This window comes from Haplochromis burtoni, unplaced genomic scaffold (assembly GCF_018398535.1).
Source record: "Haplochromis burtoni strain Fernald_Lab_line unplaced genomic scaffold, NCSU_Asbu1 Contig_27, whole genome shotgun sequence".
Classification (NCBI taxonomy): Eukaryota; Metazoa; Chordata; class Actinopteri; order Cichliformes; family Cichlidae; genus Haplochromis; species Haplochromis burtoni.
In genome coordinates this window covers 3,086,822-3,111,297 of record NW_024582388.1, presented here as the reverse complement: position 1 = coordinate 3,111,297, position 24,476 = coordinate 3,086,822, and the positions used below count along the sequence as shown (strand labels likewise).

The 24,476-nt window shown below is 38.3% G+C and overlaps 1 protein-coding gene across 1 annotated transcript in view; it reads left to right on the top strand.

The window, feature by feature from the left end:
- LOC102305133 (potassium inwardly rectifying channel subfamily J member 10) overlaps positions 1-10,778 on the top strand; it is a 36,914-nt gene extending 26,136 nt beyond the window's left edge. The window contains exon 9 of the mRNA XM_042219070.1: positions 10,693-10,778. The gene's annotated coding sequence lies outside the window, so the exon portion shown is untranslated. The remainder of the gene's footprint in view (positions 1-10,692) is intronic.
- The last annotated feature ends 13,698 nt before the right edge of the window (positions 10,779-24,476 follow it).

Below are 24,476 nucleotides of genomic sequence, written 5' to 3'. Positions count from 1 at the left end.
ATCTGCAATATTTAGTTTGTAATGTTATTACATTAATAACATTACATTACACGTGTATATGTTTCTTTTTATCATATATAATGGTTGTTGCATCAGTAAATGTGTCCGCACAAGCATTTCACTGCATCTTGTATGATTGTGCATGTGACAAATAAAGGTTGTTTGTTTGTTGTTGGTTTTGTTTTTGTTTAATTGTACTCTAACTGCTTTGGATTTGTGTATAATAAAACCAAAGCAGTGGTCTTTAACTTTAAAAATATTCTACAGTCGTGAAAATGTGAAACTATTTATAGCCAGGTAAAAATGGCACAAGTCTCAAAGAGGAGGAGAATACATGAACTAACACAGTACATGTAAGTCTTAAATGAGATGCCAATCTATTTGAATGCATTTAAACTGCATTTAAACCATTTACAGGCAGATTAGTTAACATCCCCTTTATCACACTGTGCAGCACAGCACAGATTAATTACCAATTACCAATGGCCATTTTTTCAAACTTCACAAATGCTACGTGGTTGTGAAAAAACAGTAGCCATAGGTGTGTAGTCTGTATGGGCTTGTGTACAGTTGTGGCAGCGACGGAGAAAACAGAAAAGCAATTTATTCTGAATTTTTTTCATGTCTAGTCAGACTGACTGCAGTAATGTGTTTTCTTTGTAGAGATTGAAACAATAAAGGATTAGCACCAAGTCAGTTTGAGAGACTTTAATACATGTATGTGGATTCCACTTACATGCAATAAGGAAGAACATCAAGATAATATATAGTGTCCATCCCCTTTGCCCATACATATTGGCACCTGTATGATAACCCATATCTCCCAAAGGTCACAGATCACCACTTACCTTTGGATGTCTGTAAATGCACCTGAAAGCATATGTCACGTGAACCACATGAAACTAGATGTATGTAACACTAATTATAAGTGCATGCGTGTGTGTATGTATACTTCTCAATTTCATTTGTTTTTTCACAGATGTAAGAAAAGCCTTTGGATTCTTTTTGATCAGAAGTGGTTTTCTCCTTGAACTGTCCCATGGATGCCATTTTTTTCACCAGTCTCTTTGTTTTGTCAAATCATGAACTCTGACCTTCACTGAGACATGTGAAGCTTGGAGTTCTTTAATGTTGTTCTGGGTTCTTCTGTGACATTACTTTTTCAAGCCATTCGGGAGGGGCTCAGAGTAGAGCCGCTGCTCCTCCACATTGAAAGGAGCCAGTTGAGGTGGTTCGGGCATCTGACAAGGATGCCTCCTGGGTGAGGTGTTCTGGACATGTCCCACAGGGAGGAGGCCCCGACGCAGACCCAGGACATGCTGGAGAGACTATATCTCTTGGCTGGCCTGGGAACGCCCTGGTGTTACCCCAGACAAGCTGGAGGAGGTGGCTGGGGAGAGCGAGGTCTGGGGCTCTCTGTTTGGGCTGCTGCCCCTGCGACCCGACCCCAGATAAGCGAATGAATGTATGCTTATCATACTGTGTTATTATTGATGTTTTTCATAGGTTTGAAAAGAATATGAAGAAATTATGTTTTTTTGTTACTGGCTTCCAGCTTCAAATTGTTTCAGGATTTAAAATGTCTATTCTTGAAGGATTAAGTCATTGTTAAATAGTTTAACTGAATTTACAACAAAGAAAAGAAAAGGAAAAAAAGTTTTCCTCTGAAAATGTTCTGGTACAAGGACTGGACTGAAAATGAACCAAATTCGTTTCAAATTATTATACTACAACCTTCCATTCTACCTTTTCCCACAATTTAATTATGTTATTTTCATACCTTTTCTCTCAGTGCAAAACAAGAGTGCCACTATCTCAAAAAAAGAAAAAGGAAAAAAAAAGATGCAGTAGAGGGTTTATCTTATGTTTCCAAAATTCTGAATTAATTTTCTCTCAAATTTCTCTCAGAAAAGCTTTTACTGAAAAAGCTTTTTAAAAGCTTTTTTACTGCTTTAAACGAGTGGACACTTATCTAAGTAGCTGTGTTCACCCATTTATAACCATTTGCTTTTTCATAGGTCTATGTTTCAACACCTCTTGCAGCTTCAGCCTTGTCTGACTGTATGACAGATGTACGACTACTGCCCTCTGTCTGTGACACTGAAGTAACGTCACAATATCAGCAACTCTATACTCTTTCTGACTTATCTCTTTGGCTCCCTCTCCTTTCCTTTTTCTTGATCTACTCCCCATGCAGAATAAACAACAAAACAAAAAACAAACCACAGAGGTTAAAAAGTAAAAGCTGTTCAGTGAACCAACGCAGAACCAAAATGAGAAGCTTGAAAGGACCCACAAGTGTGCTTTGACAAAACATTATTCTACCTCTTCATTGCTCAGTTGAGAGAATCATGACTGGTTTATTTCTTGGTAAAAACCCAAACATGTACTGTAATAGTTCAATTAAATGTAGCACTACAACTGAAAAGTAGACAAACCTGAACCGTTTTGTGTGACCTGTATATTAGTAATGGTGTTTGTATTTCATGTTTTCTGTAATGCATGATTGCTGTTGCTGCTTCAGAACATAGCACTTTATGTATGTGATGTAAATTTGTACTCTTGAAAGGTTAAGATGAATGTGTGTTAAATTTTGAGTCTACTAAAAGCACTCAAACACTGAAAATCATTGAATTGTTAGTTTTAAAAAACAGATGATTAATTTTTAACAAATCAAACTGTAATTTTTTTGTATGTCTCTGTAGCTTAAATAATATTAATGTGTCCAGATAAGCACAAACATTAAAGGAACTCTTCTTTATGTAAAAAAACGGTAGCCTACTATTCCTTGAACACTTGCAGAAATCACAGACAAAAAAGTGGAACAGTATACAATGCAGGTGAGTGCTGGGATGTGAGAATGTGGAATATTAATAGTTACAAACGAAGTGATCCATGAATTTAATGGATCTGAATAAGATGTAAAATAATTGTTTTTGGAATCACATTATGAGTGTAAAGTGTCTTTAAAGACCATCTCAGTGATTTATTCTTATCTTTGCTTTTCTTCATCCACCCTGAAAACGATCTCTGGAAGAACTCGCTCTTCTAGGAAAACTCTCACATTATGTGAACTTTCTGCTGCTCATAAGGAATTCTCATCTGCTTTTGCACTTTCCTGCTTTCTGTAAACATTTTTGTCTCTGAGCCTGTTGTGAGTGTGCCAGTTAAGTGTTTAGCTATGACAGATATGCTCTTATTTTAATCAGTTGATTAATCCACATACATACAGCAAAAAACAGCATTGCTGGTGTCTGATGTACATAACTAAAATGATTGTGTATAGGTCATAGTCAGCTATGCTCATGTGGAATTGTTTGTTTAGACTGTAAGACTTAAAATAAAACTGCAATTGAGGTTTAAGTCTTACTGATACTATGTTAACCTCAGCTGCATCATACTGAAACTCTAACACTACATTATCAGCATGTCTGTACATTTGTAACAAATCTACAAAACGCAGCTTTGCTAACATGATCATTTGTCTTTGGTCCAGTCATAAACGGGTGGGATCTAGTTTGATGTCTTTGTTTCTCTTTGATGCCATTTCTGACACTGACACATGTCAAAGATACATTTGTATTGCTTAAAATACTCATAACCTTACTCATCTTGAAAAAATATGGCTAACAAGCCTCTTTAAAATCTATTTAATTTATTTCTCTGTGAAACATTTTTAATAAAAAGTAACAACTGTTCATTTAACCAATGCAGAAAAGAAAAGTTTTACTAGTCCCAGAGGTGTGGTTTGTCAAAATGTTACTCTACTTCCTTCTTCAACTGCTCAGTTGGGAGAATGATGTCTTGTTGTGTAGTCCTTTTTGCTTTTTCTTTGCTCTACATAATAGAAGTACAAGGTAAGAACTCGCTCTGTTGTTTTTACAACTACTGTTTTGTTGCTTTTAAAAATATTTTGGTAATACAAAATGGTATGTTTTCAGTGATGCTGGTATTTTTAGTCATGATGCTGATAAAATTCAATATTATGCAGTTAAATGTAGTTTACACTGAGATGTTCAGTTAGTAGTGTGAATATCTGCTACAATCGTAGCCAATGATCCAAAGTCATAGTGAAAGTTATCCCTCAAAAATACTTCAAATACAACAAGACCTCCAGCTGAGCCAAACCCAGGGAGGTTATCTGACAGATTTTGAGTAAAGGGGGAAAAGAAGCAGGAAAAAAGATCAACTAAAGTGTAGAGAATCCAAAGACAAACTATGGGAGAGAAAAAGCAAATGCTAATGACATGCAGTATATACACACATTTGGAGTAAAAGGTGGATGAAGAAAGGCTTATTGCATTTTGGGTAGACCCCCAGTAATTTCAGTCAGTAGTAGTAGCATAACTTAGTCATGGTTTGTGAATGAAGTTGTTTATTGAGATAATATTGTAGTATTAGATTTTTAAATAGTAAATGGACTGATCCTCATATACGCTTTTCTACTCTCCCAGAGTACTCAAAGCGCTGTATACAATACGCCTCATTCACTCATTCATACAAGCACTTCCTTCTATACTTAAATGCAATCTAACCAACATTCACACACAAATGAACACATTGGAGGGCCCAAGGATACTTGGCATGCAGACTGGGGAAACCAAGGATCAAACCACAAACCTTCCACTCAGTAGCTGATTTGCTCTACCACCTGAGCCACAGCCACCCCATTTTTAAGATGTGATGAGACCTGATCATTTAGCTTTTTCATGTGTGAGAAGAAGGATTTAAACTAAATTTGTGATTTAAGAGGAAGGCAAAGAAGAGACACTAATATAGAAAAAATATAACTTCTCCTTTTAGTTTGTGTTGGTGCAATGTTTTGTAGTAATTGAAGGCTTCTCAGGGAGCTTTTAGAAGAAATTGATAAAGAATTGCAATAGTCCATCACAGAAGTAACAAGTACATGAAAAGTTTTTCAGCTACTTCCCATCTCCTTTTCTTGACCAAGGAAACTAAGGAAAGGCAGGTAGGAGAATTCATAAACAGAGAGCAGTACACTAAAATTCTGAACAACTTTCAGGGATCAAAGCTGTGAGCGCGGTGCCAAAACATCTATTCTAAAACTCTTCACTCATTCCTCATTACGAATGTTTGAATGAGCTCCATTTATTTCTGCTCCTCAGTAATACTGTGATTTTGATTGGAACAGAGCAGAATTCATCAGAACTCACTATAAAGTGAGTACTGCCATGTAGCTCTGTCATAATAGTCCCCCAAAAACTGACAATAACTGGGAAATATAGAACACACAGAGGACACAGGTATGAGGGAGATCACAAAATGGAAATAAGGAAATCTGAGGGTTTTGTTACACACAGGACAAGGGCCTGGCAAAATAAAACCAGAACCATAAACATGGTGACAGAATAACAAAGATAACTATAAATACTGAGTCTCAGTCCTTAGAACCTCATGCCCAGTCCCCAGCAGTTTATATCAGAAGACTTTACCCTTCATTTAAAAATGTATTGATTCTCCTTCAGTCTCTCCTTCATGCATCCTCATCAGGTCTGCTTAATCTTTAGTCAGTAATTTGTGCTGCTTATGCCAGAATGCTGGTTGTTACCTAAATGTACTGAATCTTACACATGTTAAATGGACTGGTTCTCATACAGCTCTTTTCTACTCTGAGAACTCAAAGCACTTTGTACAATTTGCCTCATTCACCCGTTCATACTAGCATTTTTTTCTATGCCTTTCTAGGTAAGTGCATCTGTAACATTCACACAGACTCATCGGAGAGAAACGGGGGGGTTAGTATCTTACCCAATAATTTTTGGCACGCAGACTGGTGCAGACAGGAGTGAGCCACCAATCTTTAGTATGTGACCTGTAGCCACAGTCACCCCTAGAGCTCCTTAAATTACGGCTATACTTTGATCAGTACAAGGAATCACCATAGCTGATAAGGAGCTCGTCATCAGCCAGTTAGCCGATGACACCACACTCTTCTTGAAGAATGCAAACCAAATCCCTCCAGCTCTTACTGTGATTAGTGATTTCTCTGAGGCCTCTGGTTTATGCCTAAATCTAAAAAAGTGTGAGTTACTAGCAATTAAAGACTGCCCTGCAAATACTATCTGTAATATCTCTGTTAAACAAGAAGTCACATACTTGGGACTGTTAATATCCAAAGACCAAAAATCAAGATGCTCTTCAAACTTCACTCCAATTATACAGAAAACCCTAAAAAAGTTCAACCAGTGGCTGCAAAGGGACTTGTCTTTGAAAGGTAGAGTGTTAATTACTAAAGCTGAAGGGATATCCCGATTAACATATGCTGCTCTCTCCTTACATCTGGATAAGAAAATTAGTAAAGATATTGACCGTATGCTCTTTAATTTTATATGGAAAAACCGTACGCATTATATTAGAAAAACTGTTGTGATGAATAAGTACGAATCAGGTGGGCTTAACGTCTTAGACTTTTCTACTTTAAATAACACTTTCAAAATTAATTGGGCTAAACATTTTCTTAAAAACCCTACCTCTATCTGGAACTTTATACCATATTATATTTTCTCTCGTTTTGGTGGCTTTAATTTTATTTTAAATTGTAATTACAATGTTGAGAAACTCCCTGTAAAGCTTTCATCCTTCCATAAGCAGGTCCTCTTAGCGTGGACCCTCATTTATAAACACAACTTCTCACCTCACAAATACCTCATCTGGAACAACAGAGATATTTTATATAAAAATAAATCACTTTTCCTGGAAACTTGGGTCCAAAATGGGATCCTATTGGTGGCTCAGCTGGTTAATAAAGAGGGACAACTACTTACTTACAACGACTTTATTGCACTATATAATTTTCCAATCAGTGTTCAGGAATTCTCAATGGTGCTTGGTGCCATACCCTCAGGGACTTTAATGTTATATAAAAACACTGACAGCTCAATATCTACCTCAGTCACTCTCCCTGATCCAGCTGAGTCACCAATAGGAAAAATCTGCTTTTCACAGGAACTTGGTAACAGCAATAAGAGAATACGTAGTTTATTCCAAGAAGATATCGTCTCTCTCCCATATATAATATCTTATTGGAACCGATATGTTCCAGATATCAAGTGGAAGACAGTCTGGATGGTCCCCCATAAATATTTGATTGTAAATAAGGTGAAAGAAGTCTCATTTAAAATTCTACATAAATGTTATCCAGCCAGTCACTACATGGTAAAATTTAAAAGGGACATAAATACTAATTGTACTTTCTGTGGGGATCATCCAGAAACTGTGACACATCTTTTTTGGTACTGTTCTTTTACACAGAGATTCTGGAAGGAATTTAGCAGGTTTGTTATTGTCCATATTTTAAGGGAGTTTTCTTTACGATGGGAAAATGTTTTATTCTGTTTCTTTAAGTTCCCCAAGAAGTATGATAAATGTTTTTTATGATAAATTTGTTAATACTTTTAGCTAAATTTTTTATCCATAAATGTAAGTTTACTAACAAAACACCATATTTCTGTCATTATTTTAAGGATGTGGAAATGTACATACAATCAATATCAGACTCCACCAACAAAAAGGCTCTCAAAACAATATATGTATGTGAATTTTTGCGTGTATTCTTATAATTGTTACCTTTTTCTTTTACCCTTGGCTTTTTGTGTTCATGTTCTGTTGTTTTGTATACTTCATCTGTTCGTATGTTGTATACTCATTGTTTGTTAAATAAAGTTTAAAAAAAAAAAAAAAAAAAAAGACCGTCCCACGGAAGAAAGCGGGGGAATGATATGAGGATGAACAAGGACGAAGTTGCAGTAATTCCTCATCCTGTTTACAGGGAGTGGCTCATTTTTCCAGACTGAAGTCATGGATCGCATAGTGTTCTTTGGAGCTGTTTTATGCTTGTGTTCATGTAAAATACAAGGTACGGATGAATTTTTATACTAATAAGTTATGCTAATACGTTTTTGGAGCTGTATATTTATTTTGAAACCTAGATGACTACACGTAAGACATTCTACAGATAAATAAATAAATAAATAAACGAATAAAAGTGCAGTGTTATTAAAGCTGTAATATGTGTAGGAATAGAACTTTATTTCATCCTAAAGTATCATTGTTTTACTCAGTTTGAAGATCTGTTTTGTAAAACACAAGCAGAAAAACAAAACAAAAACAATGAAAGGGAATGAAAAAATAGCTGTTGCAGATTTGAAAGAACATGTGTATAGTCAGAGGTTTTAGTGGGATTTGGCAACTAACGTAATGCTCAACTATAGTGGTTCAGTGTGGAGAAAAGAATCACGTAGCAATAAATCCAATTTATTTCTGTAGTAAGCATAAATAAAGCTCGTGTATGGGGTGGGGTCAGCTGAGTTGTGCTGCTGCTTCATAATTTACTGTTCTTCGTGGATATCTAACTCCCGAGCAGTATAACAGTTTAACATCAAGGTGGAATTCAGTGTGACCTTAACTGGCACCATCCGCTTAAAGTTAAATTAACCTCTGCTACTCATGAAGTAACCTGATAATGACTACGAACACCTCAGCCTCTGTTCCACCAGTTAAACATAGTGTATTACTGTAAACTGTTATAGACTTGTCACCTTTGTGCTAAACTACCCAGTATTTTCATGGACCCTTTGAAAAACACAGTTAATGTACTTCAGATAGTTTTTTCAGGACATTTTACAGTATTAAAAAAGAGTTTGGCTTCAGCAATGTATCTATTGTATTGCCTACATTAGGGATGGACCGAGCCGATATCGGTATCGGTCCGATACTGACCTAAATTACTGGATGGAAAATGAAATCCGATCCATTAAATATCACAAAAGCACCTCACAAAACTTGCACATTGCATAACCCAGCTCATGACCTTAGCAGTCGGAGCAGTATGCGTCACGTGATAGAGCGGCTGTGTGAGACCTGTCAGCGGTCTGGTTAAGCATTTGGAGCAGCAGCACGTTTAAGCTTGATGAGCTGTTGTTATTTATTTAATATTACTTTCTACACCAGGATCCTTGTAACTGTGTGATCTATGTTTGAGCCTTGTATAATGATTATGATATTGTTTCTTGGTTCTTCTGTTTGCTGTCTTTGCTTCTACTCCTTGGTTCATTGATGATGTTAATTCCCTTCTGTTATTTATCGTCTCTGTCTCCGTTTGTCCTTTGCTGTGTCCTTCCTTGCAGTCTGTCGTCCCTGAAGACTCATAGATTTACCCAAAAGTTTGATTCTGTTCATCTGGATATAACGTTTTCAGCAACATTTTGTCACTCATCCAAGTGACTTCTTCAGTCTTGGATCAGTAAAAACGCTGCATCCAGATGATCAGAATGAACTTTTTGGGATTTCCTTACCTGGATGGTTGAGCATGCATCAACACACTTATGTTTTCCTTGTTTTTCAGCCTGCATTATTCTGTATTATGTTTAAGTTTAGCAATAAAACTGCCTTTTAGTTTACCTCCCTTGTTTCCAACTCCCGCATTTGGGTCTGACTCTGCCTGCCTCACAGTCAGCACTGACATGTTTTTTGGACAGGAGAATTAAATACTATTCCACATAAATTTTTTGTGATCTTAAGTTGACATAACCTTCTGTCATTTTAGTAAATTTTACAATATATAGCTTCATGCACACGGTTCTGATATTAGTGTTGTTATTATTGTTGTTAATTTTTTAATTCTATTTTTTAATTGTTTTCTTTTAGGTCTCCAACATGTGTTTGTGCTGCATGGAAAGGACTTACACTTGGATACAGAGAAACCTGTTACACTTGACGAACAGACAGATTTGTTCTGGAAAGTTAATTCCAGTAACAATATAGCTAAATGTGTTTTTAATAAAGATCCATTCGTGTATAACAAATATGCAGGAAGGGCTGAGCTGTTTGGACCAAATTGCTCTTTGAAATTAAAGAATGTTCAACACAGTGACAGTGGAGATTATACTGCAATTGTGGTCAGCGAACAAGAGCAAAGGGTAGCTGAATACAAGGTCATAGTTCAAGGTAGGTTTCTCCTTTCATTATTTTGAAATGTTCACACATCATAGACCTGTTTTTAATACTTTTACACCTGTTCCGCAGATCCAGTGACTCCTGCTGACCTGACAGTGGACCCTGTGTCCAACAGCTCAGACTCCTGTGACCTGACTGTGACCTGCAGCACAGTGGACTTTAACATCAGCAGTAGTTTTAGATGTGATGGTAAAAACTGCGCTCATGCAGAAGAAAAGGATTTGGAGGCCACAAAAAAATTTTCCTCTCTGTATGTTTACCTGCAGCAAGACACCATTTTCTGTAATCACAGCAACCAAGTGAGCTGGAATCAAACCATGAAGGTGCTCAAATCTTACTGTGAAACAAGACAGGTGAGAATAACGGTCATAATGAATGAAAAACTGAAATAACCAGATTTTAAAGGCCTTGCTGTGTGGTGTTTGCATGTTGTCCCCATGTCGAACTACTTCTCCAAAGACATGTAGTTTGTGGGGTTAACTCAACTGATAATTGAATGTAGGTGTGAACTGACCACCGACTGTGAATGGTTGTCAACAAAATCTGTATTGCCTTCTTAAAGAACTTGTTTAAGCAAACTGCCACAACCAGGGGTATGTAATGTAATATTGTAATGATCAGTAAAAGATTTACTGCTATTATATTTTTTGTTCTTTGCAAATAAATCCAAGTATTTAACCAAAATTTCTGTGACATAACAATTTAATTTCATTACAGCTCCCAGTGGAGCCATCATAAATGCAGCTTCGACTTCTGTTCTCTTCTTGCTGACTCTCTTCATAACCTTTGTGGCATCATGAAATGTAAGTTCCAATGTTTTTTTTAGTGAATTGGTGATACATAAGGTACACAAAAATTATATCTTCCGTTTAAGCATACACTTTATACAAATACACATTCCTCTTATGATTAGGTAATGCCATGGGAAGCCCAGATTAAGATATACTTTAGTACAGCAGGTATGCGATATTTTGTGTATGCTCTGTGTGTGTGTTTATAACTGTGCTCATTCACTCTGAAGTGAGAGATTTAAGAAGTCAATTAAAAATGAATAACAATATCAAGTAAAAAAAAATAACAATAAAGCCATCAAAATTATAAAACAAAGATGGAGAAGTGTTCAGAAGGAAATTCATTAATTAATTTTGTTGTTTTCCCTTCCCCCTTTTTAGAAAACAAAACAAAAACAAAAAGTTAAAGACCACAAGGAAGAATGACAGAGGAGAAAAAGGTCTATTATCTACCTAAAGATGCACGTTGTCCGTAAATATATCATAAATATACCTCAAACTACTCAAATATTATATAAGATGATAAATGTCAGTGTTAAACTGATATGTAGTGTATATTCTGTAAATATGCAGAGGTTACAGTGTGGTCATTACAATAGTATGGCTGCTGTTCTTTTCTTAATTTTTACTGCTCTTAAACTTGTACTTTCTGCCATGATCAAAAATGTCCCACATGTGAGACTAATAAAGGCTTCTCTTACCTTATGAATTGCTTCTTCTTGTCAGATTTAGACATCACTGTTGTGATATTTTCTTGCATGTAAGATAAATTATCATGACTATTACATGTTCCTAACAAAGCACTTTTGATTTATTTGCAAGACATCATTTCAGTCCAGACTCAAAATCAGACTCCCTCAGGACATCACTCATGTCATTCTCCAACATCTACTTATGCTTTGGTAAATTTTCCACTAAGACTGAAAACATCCCCCAGCCAGAGACGGTGTATGGTCCGGTTGACAGAGCTGCAAAGTCCAATTCTACAGTCCAACAACAAACACCCAGAGCTGAAGAAAACCAATAACTGTATTTATAATGATCAACAGTGTTTATTGTGTGTACAATGTGGATTTTCATTTTACTCTGACCAAGAGAGAAACATTTTAATGAGAATGTGTGTTTGTTCACTCATATGTAGGATACTTTAGAGCAGTGGTCCACAACCTTTTTCGTGCTACGGACCGGTTTATACCTTTAAGGTGTTGTGGATAAATACAATAAAATAAAACCAGTATGATACTAGAAAAGGCCCAGGGAAACTTAACAATATAAATGATAGATAAAGATAAAAAACTATAACATCCCCCCCCCGAAAACCAAAAATTTCACACTCAAGCCTCAATTCTAACGGCCCAGCATGAAACAACTGAGGGAGCGGTACCGGTCCGTGGCCCGTGGGTTGGGGTCAAAATAGACAAAATAATTGTGTCTAACGATAGACCACAGTTATTGATACCGTGGTATAGCTTAAAGGTAGCTGAATATTTCTCTTAATTTGAATTAATTTGTTTTTCATATTTATATCCTGTCCATATCCTGTACACAGCTTGTACTCACTACAGCCTGTACATACTTATAGTTATAGAATATTCACAACATACTTCATACCGTGTACATTATAACATACCATAATAGACCCATTTCTGTAATATACTACATATCTATATTATTGCTAATATATATTGTAATATATCTATATCACTAAAGCACTTCTGGATGGATGCAAACTGCATTTCGTTGCCCTGTACCTGTGCATGTGCAATGACAATAAAGTTGAATTCTATTCTATTCTATTCTAATTAACAGACCTAGTTTTGTTTTTGAGAACATGAAATAGGCACAGAGTTTACAGACATGCCAACAAAGGGAGGAGAGTCAGCTGAGAACCAGTGAGTCAATGTACCTATTTCAGTGTGTACTGTTATTACATTAATAAAACTGCATGTGAAGTGTTCTGTCTTTATTACTCTGACTGCTTTGTTTTCATCACACACAAATCGAATGCAGTTCTCTTTAACTTTAAAAATATTCTAAGATTATGCAGTCTAGAAAATGTGAAACTTTTCATAGCTACATAAAAATAACAGAGGTCTCAAAAAGGAGGAGAATACATGAACTAACACACTACATGTAAGCCTTAAAAAAATGAGGCTATTGGTAATAAATTATCAATGGCAATTTTCCAGACTTAGAAAAAATGTCATGTGGTTGTGAAAAAACAGTAGTCATAAGTATATAGTCTGTAGAGGTTGAAACAATAAAGAGATGAACACCAAGTTAGTTTGAGAGACTTTAATAGATGTACGTGTATTCCTCTTACATGCAAAAAGGAAGAACAACAAGACGCTTTTAACTACAATATATATAGTGTCCATCCCCTTCGTCCATACATATCTGGGAGATCCTGGCACCTGTATGTGTGTGTGTGTGTGTGCACTTCTCAATTTCAGTTGACTTGATTTATTTCTGTGAAGGTTCTGGGACTCTCCACCATTTGACCTTAGAACTGAAGAAGCTTCTCGGATGAGAGGTGAAACGTTATCAAGCAACTTAAAGAAGTCCAGACGCTTTTCTTTGCAAGCTCCTTTGACTTGATTTATTTTTCACAGATGTGAGACGACCCTCTGTGTTCTTTTTGGTCAGCTGTGGATTTCTCTTTGAACTCTCCCATGGATTTCATTTCTGCACAGTCTCTTTCTATTGTTGAAAAATGAACTCTGACCTTTACTGAGACATGTGAAGCCTGCTGTTCTTTAATGTTGTTCTAGGTTCTTTTGTGATCTCTTTGGTGCACTCTTGGAGTAATGTTGGTCAACCGGTCACTCCTGGGATCCCTCAGCACTGTTCCACCTTTTCTCCATTTGTGTATAATGGCTCTCATTGGGTTCACCTGAATTAAACTTTCCAAAAAATGCAACAGCCAAAGCTCTTCTTTGGATGTTGTCTGCCTTTTGTTCCATTCTCCATCAAGATGATCCCACAGTGCTTCAAAAACATTGAGATGCAGCCTCTCCAACGTTTGCAATATTCTGGATTTTTTTTTTCTCCCGTTATCCTTTTACTGCATTCGGAGTCTTGTTGTGGTCATTGTCATTCAGACACTCACCATTGTACCACTCTTCTGACCTCCTCTGTACAAAGTGATGACTATTTAAACTAAAATGTTCTAATTTGTATTGATCATTCCATAAGATTTGTTGCCACTGATCTTTAGCTCAGTTCTTGTGTATTTTGTCATACCTGTGCCTTTTCTCTCTGTTTCTCTTAGCTTATAAATGGCTTCTTTAGAACATGCTTTCTACTGACACCACTTCTGTTGAAGTGTCAGAGAACAGTAGATGGATTATCTGAAAGGCCAGTTGCATCTCTCAAGTCCTGTGTCAGGTCTTTGCTGTACCCATTTCATAAGGACATTGCTTTCAGATACTGTGCATCTGCTGTAGATAGGTTTTAGGCCTGACACTTCTTTTGTCCTTCAGATCTTTTTAGGTGAAACTCCACACCATGCTGAAATAGCTCACGTTTCTGGCTATCAATTCTCAGGTAATCCCCATATTGGTTCAAAAATACAAATTGATGGTCATCATTCTGTATTATTACTGATATTTTCCATAGAGACTAAAGAGATATGAAAAATATGTTTTGTTGCTGTTTTTCAGTTATGTGTCAACACAATACTTGTCCATCCCTCGAATTAGATGCCTTTTATATCCTTGAATGATTCATAAGTCAGTATTAAGTAGTTTACCTAAATTTAAAACAAAAAGAAAATAAAGGATATCCTCTGAAAATGTTCAGGTACAAGGACTACGCTGAAAATGAAGAACAAACCAGTGTCAAATTATTATACTACAACCTTCCATCCCAAGTTGTCCTACAATTTAATTATGTTATTTTCAAAACTTTTTCCCTCAGAACAAAACAACAGTGCCACTATCTGAAAAAAAGATGATACAGTAGAGGCTTTATCTTGTGTTTCCAACATATGTAATAATACAAAATAATACCAATTTCAGTCTCTTAAACCTGCTTTCTATAGAAAAAAACTCTTTTTTGTTGTTATTTGTTTTTAGATGAAATCCTTAAAACAATTTAAAATGATATACACTTACAAAAACATTCTCTTACATGCATTAAAACATTTGGTTTACAAAACGAGTTTATTGCTGTTATTGTCTTTCATTGTAATTTAACTGAGAATTAGAAGATAACTTTTGTGATACGAATGGTTATTCCCACATTTTATTGTTTTATTCTATAAACTCTCACATTTTGTGAATGTGATTGCATTACAGTAATGATGACAGATGACAGGCGGATGAATGATTACAGAGCTTCCTTATTGAAGCTTCTATTTCACGACCCACAGAAACTCCCCTTTCCCTCAAACGTTTTCTCTGTTTACCGACAAAATTATTAGCCCCACCATGACATCTGATGGAGACATCGGGAAATAACTGTGGATGCACATCCTGGATTACTCTTTTTGGCTCCACTTACTCCGTCCCAATGTCTGTATGGTCCGTCCCACCGAAGAAAGCGGGGGAATGGAGGACGAAGTTGCAATAATTCCTCATCCTGATTTACAGGGAGTGGCTCATTTTTCCAGACTGAAGTAATTTCATGGATCTGAAGTCATGGATCGCATAGTGTTTTTTGGAGCTGTTTTATGCTTGTGTTCATGTAAAATAGACAGACTTTAATACATGTACAAAACCCACACACATCTTGCATGTAAAAAGGAAAAACAACACAACCATTTTATGATGTTGTGTATATATAGACCAGTATACTGTATATAGTGTCCATGCTCCCACAGGTGCCAGCTTCTATAAGGAGGCCTCCTTGTCCCTACATATTCCAGTGATCCTGGGACCTGTATGATAACACATATCTTCTAAAAGTTACTGGTCACATGCTTCCCACTTAACTTTGGATATCTGTAAATGCACATGGATGCATATGTCACACAAACCACACAGTGACAGTGAAAAGGAAAAACTCCTTTTAATAGGATGAAACCTCCAGCAGAATCAGGCTCAGGAAGGGGCGGCCATGGGGGTGAGGGAGGAAGACCAAACCAAGACATGCTGTGGAAGAAAGCCAGAGATTAATAATGATGACAGAGAAGTCTATAACATGGTAAGTGAAAACATTGTGTGAAGAAACTCAATTCATCATGGAAATCTCCCATCAGCCTAGATCTATTGCAGCATAACTAAGGGAGGATTCAGGGTCATCTGATTGAACCCTAATTATATGCTTTATCAAAAAAGTAAAGTTTTAAGCCTAATCTTAAAAGAAAAGACGGTCTCTGTCTCCTTAATATAACTGGAAGCTGTTTATGCAGAAGAGGGGTCTGAGAGCTGAAGGCTCTGCCCTCCCGTCTATTTTTAAATACTCTAGGAACAACAAGTAAGCCTTGAATCTGAGAGTGAAGAGCTGTAATGGCTACTACAAAATTATTAGGTTAAGATGTGACCTGATTATTCAAGACCTTGCATGTAAGGAGCAGGATTTAAAATTTGATTCTGGATTTATCAGGGAGCCAATGAAGAGAAGCTAATATACAGTAGAGGCTTTATCTTGTGTTTCCAACATATGTAATAATACAAAATAATACCAATTTCAGTCTCTTAAACCTGCTTTCTATAGAAAAAACTCTTTTTTGTTGTTATTTGTTTTTAGATGAAATCCTTAAAACAATTTAAAATGATATACACTTACAAAAACATTCTCTTACATGCATTAAAACATTTGGTTTACAAAACGAGTTTATTGCTGTTATTGTCTTTCATTGTAATTTAACTGAGAATTAGAAGATAACTTTTGTGATACGAATGGTTATTCCCACATTTTATTGTTTTATTCTATAAACTCTCACATTTTGTGAATGTGATTGCATTACAGTAATGATGACAGATGACAGGCGGATGAATGATTACAGAGCTTCCTTATTGAAGCTTCTATTTCACGACCCACAGAAACTCCCCTTTCCCTCAAACGTTTTCTCTGTTTACCGACAAAATTATTAGCCCCACCATGACATCTGATGGAGACATCGGGAAATAACTGTGGATGCACATCCTGGATTACTCTTTTTGGCTCCACTTACTCCGTCCCAATGTCTGTATGGTCCGTCCCACCGAAGAAAGCGGGGGAATGGAGGACGAAGTTGCAATAATTCCTCATCCTGATTTACAGGGAGTGGCTCATTTTTCCAGACTGAAGTCATGGATCGCATAGTGTTCTTTGGAGCTGTTTTATGCTTGTGTTCATGTAAAATACAAGGTACGGATGAATTTTTATACTAATAAGTTATGCTAATACGTTTTTGGAGCTGTATATTTATTTTGAAACCTAGATGACTACACGTAAGACATTCTACAGATAAATAAAAGTGCAGTGTTATTAAAGCTGAAACCGAACCTCATATCTTAGTAATATGTAATAAATCAGTGAAACTTTATTTCATCCTAAAGTATCATTGTTTTACTCAGTTTGAAGATCTGTTTTGTAAAACACAAGCAGAAAAACAAAACAAAAACAATGAAAGGGAATGAAAAAATAGCTGTTGCAGATTTGAAAGAACATGTGTATAGTCAGAGGTTTTAGTGGGATTTGGCAACTAACGTAATGCTCAACTATAGTGGTTCAGTGTGGAGAAAAGAATCACGTAGCAATAAATCCAATTTATTTCTGTAGTAAGCATAAATAAAGCTCGTGTATGGGGTGGGGTCAGCTGAGTTGTGCTGCTGCTTCATAATTTACTGTTCTTCGTGGATATCTAACTCCCGAGCAGTATAAAGCTGACATCAAGGTGGAATTCAGTGTGACCCTATGAATTCAAATTAATCTCTGCTGCTCATGAAGTAACCTAAGAATGACCATGAACAACACAGCTTCTATTCCACCAGTTACACGTATTCCCTTAAACTGTAACAGACTCGTCACTTTTGTGCTAAACTGCCCAGTATTTTCATGGACCCTTTGAAAAACACAGTTAATGTACTTAAGATAGATTCAAATCGATAGAAAATAACAGCTGAATCAACGGAATGAGTTACATTTTATGACTGTCATTTATGCCTTGAAACATATACTCATATATGCTTAGAGGTATATAATCAGTTGCAGAATGATAGAATGTCTGATCCTTAATAGTCTGCAAAGGCTTTGTGTACCATAAAAAAGAGGTATGCCTGTGTAAGATGTCACATTTTAATTATTCATGAATATTCATGTAACCTCAATAAAGAGCAGTGTTACGGGGGAGAAGAAAGATGGCGCCGGTGAGGTCGGCTGCCGTCACGACTGCTCCGACCACTTTTTCTTTGTCTTTGTTTTTTAAGTTAGTTTTCAGCGTTTCTAAATCGGCAAAATCATCACCATTGGGTACATTAGGTATGACAGTGACACTCTTGTTTCTATTGGTATACAATGTACTCACAATTCGAAGTTTTTAACTCCGGATCCGAGCTGGCCGAGTGAGATCTTGAGGGAGAACAAAGGGAAGCGGCGGCGGCCTAGAGGGAAGCGAGCCGGCGTCAGGAACAGGCTGAGAGCTCGTGCACACCGCACACCTCTGCCTAGCATCCTGCTCGCCAACGTCCAGTCACTGGAGAACAAGCTTGACGACCTCAGGGCCAGGATAAAGTTCCAGAGAGACATTCGGGACTGCAATCTCCTCTGCTTCACCGAGACATGGCTGAACCCAGCGGTGCCGGACCACGCCATCCAGCCGGCCGAGTTCTTCTCGGTTCACCGCATGGACAGGACACGGGACTCGGGGAAGTCAAGGGGAGGCGGCGTGTGTTTAATGGTGAACAACAACTGGTGCAACAGTGCGAACGTTGTTCCTCTCACACGCTCCTGCACACCAAATCTGGAACTACTGTCCATCATGTGTCGTCCTTTTTATCTACCTCGGGAATTTACATCGGTCATTGTAAGTGCCGTTTATATTCCACCACAAGCGGACACGGTCACCGCCTTATGCGAGCTGCATGAGGCACTCACACAGCACCAGACACAACACCGGGACGCTGCGCTTATTGTGACGGGGGACTTTAATAGCGCCAACCTCAAACGCGCAGCGCCGAACTTTTATCAACACATCACCTGCCCCACCAGAGGTGAAAGGACACTGGACCACTGCTACACTACGGTCAAGGACGGCTACAAGGCACAATCCCGCCCTCCGTTTGGCAAATCTGATCACGCCGCCATCTTCCTCATGCCAAAATACAAACAAAGGCTGAAACAGGAAGTTCCGGTTCAGAGGAAGGTCGCGCGCTGGACGGATCAATCGGTGGCCGCGTTACAGGACGCACTCGATGACGCAGACTGGGGCATGTTCAGAAACAGCTCCGATGATGATGTCAACGTGTTTACGGAAGCGGTTGTGGGATTCATCGGGAAACTAGCGGATGATACCGTGGAGACAAAGACTATCACAACGTTTCCCAACCAGAAGCCGTGGGTGGATAAAACCATCCGCGACGCTCTGAGATCCCGCACCGCTGCCTACAACACGGGACTCACGACGGGGGACATGGACCCGTACAAAGCCGCGTCATATAACGTGCGGAGGGCGGTGAAAGAGGCGAAGCAGCGCTACGGGAGGAAACTAGAGTCACAACTCCAACAGAGTGACTCTAGGAGCCTGTGGCGGGGACTAAGGACAATAACGGACTATAAAGCACCAACAACCGGTATGACGAACGCGGCCGTGACTCTGGCAGACGAGCTGAACACTTTCTATGCTCGCTTCGAGGCTGCAGCTAAGGACTCCAACAATGCTAGTGCTAGCGGCGCTAACGGCTGCAGACAGGAAGATACTGCCAGCACCGGAAACGTGCTCGTCATCTCCGAGCATGAAGTAAGGAGAGCCTTCAAGAGAGTGAACACCAGGAAAGCAGCAGGACCAGACGGCATCCCAGGTCGTATCCTAAGAGACTGCGCATACCAGCTAGCTCCTGTGTTCACTGAGATATTCAACATCTCTTTATCTCAGTCGGTGATCCCCACATGCTTCAAAGAGTCCATCATTGTTCCTGTCCCGAAGAAACCCCACCCTGCTTCTCTCAATGACTATCGCCCTGTAGCCCTCACCTCAGTAGTGATGAAGTGCTTTGAACGCCTGGTCAGAGACTTCATCATTTCTTCACTACCAGACACACTGGACCCACTACAGTTCGCTTACCGTCCAAATCGTTCCACAGACGATGCCATCTCTCATCTCCTCCACACATCACTCACTCACTTGGACACTAGAAGGGGGAATTATGTTAAAATGCTCTTCATAGACTACAGCTCTGCATTTAACACCATAATTCCCTCCACACTCACCACCAAGCTGGAGCATCTGGGACTCAGCTCATCTATGTGTCAGTGGATCTCCAACTTCCTAACTGGCAGACCACAGGCAGTAAGGATGGGCGGACATGTCTCAGCCTCCACCACTCTCAGCACTGGAGCCCCCCAGGGGTGTGTTCTGAGCCCCCTGCTGTACTCTTTGTACACATATGACTGTGTGGCCACTACCAGCTCCACCACCATCATCAAGTTTGCTGACGACACCGTCGTGGTGGGCCTGATCTCTGATAACAACGAGACGGCCTACCTGAAGGAGATTAGGAATCTGGAGAACTGGTGCCAGAGGAACAACCTCCTTCTAAACGTCAGTAAGACAAAGGAGCTGATAGTGGACTTCAGCACTAAGCAGGAGAGGAACTACCAGACCCCTGTCATCAACGAGTGCCCAGTGGAGAGAGTGGACAGCTTCAAATACCTCGGAGTTCACATCACGCAGGACCTGTCATGGTCCTGTCACATCAACACCGTGGTGAAAAAGGCCCGTCAGCGTCTCTACCACCTCAGACGCTTGAGAGACTTCCAACTGCCCTCCAAGGTGCTCAGGAACTTTTACTCGTGCACCATAGAGAGCATCCTGACGGGAAACATCTTAACCTGGTTCGGGAACAGCACCATGCAGGACAGACGAGCTCTACAGAGGGTTGTGCGGTCAGCTGAGCGCACCATCCGCTCCGAGCTCCCTGACCTGCACTCAATCTACAGCAGGCGGTGCTGGACCAAGGCCAGGAAGATCGTGAAGGACCTCAGCCATCCCAACAACAGACTGTTCTCTCTGTTGAGGTCAGGAAAGCGATTCCGCTCCCTGAAGACCAACACAGAGAGACTGAGGAGGAGCTTCTTCCCGCAGGCGATACGGTCTCTCAATCACACCACCACACAGTACTGACCCACACATATAGTTCTTACACACACACTGGACATTCTGGACATTGTTTTCACTTCATCACTTAAATCACTTTAAGCATATTTGCACTGCACAAGACATAATGTGGATTGCACAACACTGGACATTATATTCTTCATTTCCAGTTAATACTTGTACAGCTGCTGTTATTGTGTATATATTTATTTATATTTCTTCATACATTCTTATATAGTTCTATATTGTGTATTTTGTTGTACAGTTATTTTATTTTCAACTTTAATTTATATATTTTATCTTATTCTCCCAGTTAAATTTACCCTTCATTCTAATTTGTGTTGTACAGTTATTTCATTTTTAACCTTAATTTATATTTTATTCCTTCCTAGTTAAATTTACCCTTTTTAATTTTTCATATTTATTTCCTATCTTATTCATAGCCTTTTCCTTTTTGTTTTCTTTAGGTCACGAGCAGTTGTCCAAGCATTTCACTACATATCGTACTGTGTATGACTGTGTACGTGACAAATAAAATTTGAATTTGAATTTGAATTTGAGCTGACTGAGAGTGACTGGGTCACTCTGTGTCTTGTCTCTCTTAACTGTTTCCATGTTTCTTTCTTTGTGTCTCCTCCCTTTGTCTCCCCATCCGTTCAGTCTTGTTCGCACATGCATTCCTTCTTCCCAGCCCCTGTGTCAAGCTACGTGTCTTAATGTTTCCTGTTTTATTTGGACAGTCTCTCGTCTCATGTCCAGTGCGTTTAGTTTTGCTTTCCCTGTAGCGTCATGTGCATTTGTCCCAGCTGTGTTCCCATGTGTTTCCACTCTCCCTAATCACACTTTTGTGTGTGTATATATATTGTGTGAGGGTTTTTTTTTGTTGTTGTTTTTGTGGAACATATTTTTGAAATTATTCAATAATTTGTGGACAGTTTTCTGCCAACCTATCTTTTCTCCAGAGAAACTCTGCCTCTCTAAGTATTACTTTTTACACTTAATCATGTTACTGACTTGTTGCCAACAAACCTAATTAGTTGCAAAATGTCCCTCCAGCTGTTTTTTTAGTATCCCTCAGACACCATTGTCTTTCTCGAGGAGACTTGCCCAGTTCTAACTGCTTTTAGTCTGCCAAATGTCAATCCTAAATTATCTTCAGCACAACCACATGTGTATATATACTTTTGCATTTTCTTTTACTACTCATTGGGCTAGACATTAAGAACTTTATTTAAACAACCTGCAGTAAATGAAACTTTTTACCACCCCCTCCTTGAACTCATTTGATGCATCTGGAAGAGTGTTTAGAGTTAAGTGTTTTCAGTCTTCATTCCCCTGATAAGAAAGGATGTTTTCTTCCAACTGGAAGGAAATCTTATCTTGGCTTAATTCCAGTTTATTCAGGGCTATGCCTGCTCAGAGTATCATCAGAGTCATTTATGAAACAACCCCCCACAGATAGTGGCCATTCTGTCGTAGGGAGGTAGCTCTTGTGTATTACTGACCATTTTGGTTCCTCATTTTCTCCAGCTAGAGTTGGCTCTAGTGATGCAACTTCTTGGTTTCCTTTTTTATTTATTTATTTTTTTTGTACATTGGACTCTATAAGTCACAAATTGTGTTGTCTTTCAGGTCTTGCCTAATCTGGGGTACTGGATTCCAGAGCTGCTGGTTCTCCCCAGACCCTTCTGTGTTGACATGATGTATACATGACTCAGTGCGTCACTTACTGACCTGTCCCAACCCCCACATGGGCTATTCTGGGGTCACCCCTTGCCTGGAGGTCTAATTCTTCTTCTCGATCTTGACAAACATAATTGCTTCATTGCATTTTTCCACCATCGTCTCCCTCTTTGTTATAAAAATTTGACCAGACACTGCCACTTTCTACTTTCTTCATTGCTCAGTTACAGTAAGAGAATCATGACTGGTTTAGAGCTTATTGCTATTTCTTTGCATTTTCTTTGTCTTCTGGTGCTCAGCAGAAATCATATGAGAAAACCCAAGTTGGAAATAACAAATTTATTTTTCTTGTGCATTTCTTTTGTATTGTTTGAAAAAACTATTATACATTCAATTTCAATTCAATTCAACTCAATATTATTTAGTCAGCTCTGATAGCTGACTGAACACCTGTAGATAATTTATACGGTGGTTTAGTTTGGAATAGTTCTGCTGTCCTCGGGACAAATCCTGAGCTCTAGTTTAGCCTGTAGTTTAATTAGTTGGTATGATTTGCTTTCATTGATTAAAAATAAACGGGTATCATCTTCATACCAATGAAAATAAATCCAGTGTTTCATATATACGCAACAATACCTATTCCTATATTTGCACGTCTGTAGTAAGATGTTGTGATCAGCAGTGTTATGCTGAGGTCTAACAGGATAAACACCGAGGCCAAACGATCGTTCACTGGTGCCATTTCTTGCGTTATAATGAATCTCTGAATAGCTGTAGCTATAGTAAATAGCTGATTATTAGAGACAAGTTTTTCATCCTGTTTGTAGAATGTCCGATTAATTTTGATTCCAGCCATTGTGAAGAAAGGTAGCTGCTAATAACCTCTGTAACTTTGCTCTGCTTCACTTCAGCAGCATCAGGTAATGTTCATATGTTAATTAATGGTTTTCTTTCATTTTTGATCTACTGCAGAATATTTTAAGGTCATCTGCTATAAAATCCCAGGCAGGAAAATCACCTTCTGTTTTTCTGTGTTTTATCCTCAGTTACTTTGACACTAAAGGCATCTGCTGTGATGCTTACACTTCTGATAAAGTCTCACAATGTCAGCTTTCTTTTTATAGATTAAAATATGGATATGTAACTGATACGTGATCAGAATTATAATATTTCTGACTGTCCTAGGCAAAACCGATTCAAATCGAATCATATCGAATCGTGGATCGAATCGATTCGGGACCTTGTGAACTGGAATTGAAAGAAATCAGTGACGATACCCAGCCTTACTCAGTTGTGCATCTTTGAACCTGTGTAAGCTTTTCTGGTTTCTAAAAAGACTTTAGGATTTCTTTAGGGGTGAATTTTCCCCTAGGTGTCGTTGTCTTATTTATTTATTTATTTTTATAACCCCTTTGACCACTTCGTCACACTTAAGTGATAAAGTATTGGTGTTTTCACTGTACACATTTTGCATTTTCATTGTCTAATTGTCATATCTACTCTTATCAGTAGCAGCTGAAAAAAGAAAATTAATACAGAGCCAAAGTGAGTCCAGCTTTTTGCTAAAGGTTTCCACAGCAGTCCCAGTTTCTCATGTGGTCCCCTGAGAAAATTAATTGCCCACCTTTGCTCTAAAAACAAGCTTGGCTAGAAACCTGCATTCATAATCTATGTGGTTGCAAAGTGCTGACATACATCCAGTAGCTTAGATCAGTGTCAATAGACTAAGAAATACTAGAATTTCACTCACCAAAATGGTTTGGTTTTATTTATACTCACCTCTGTGA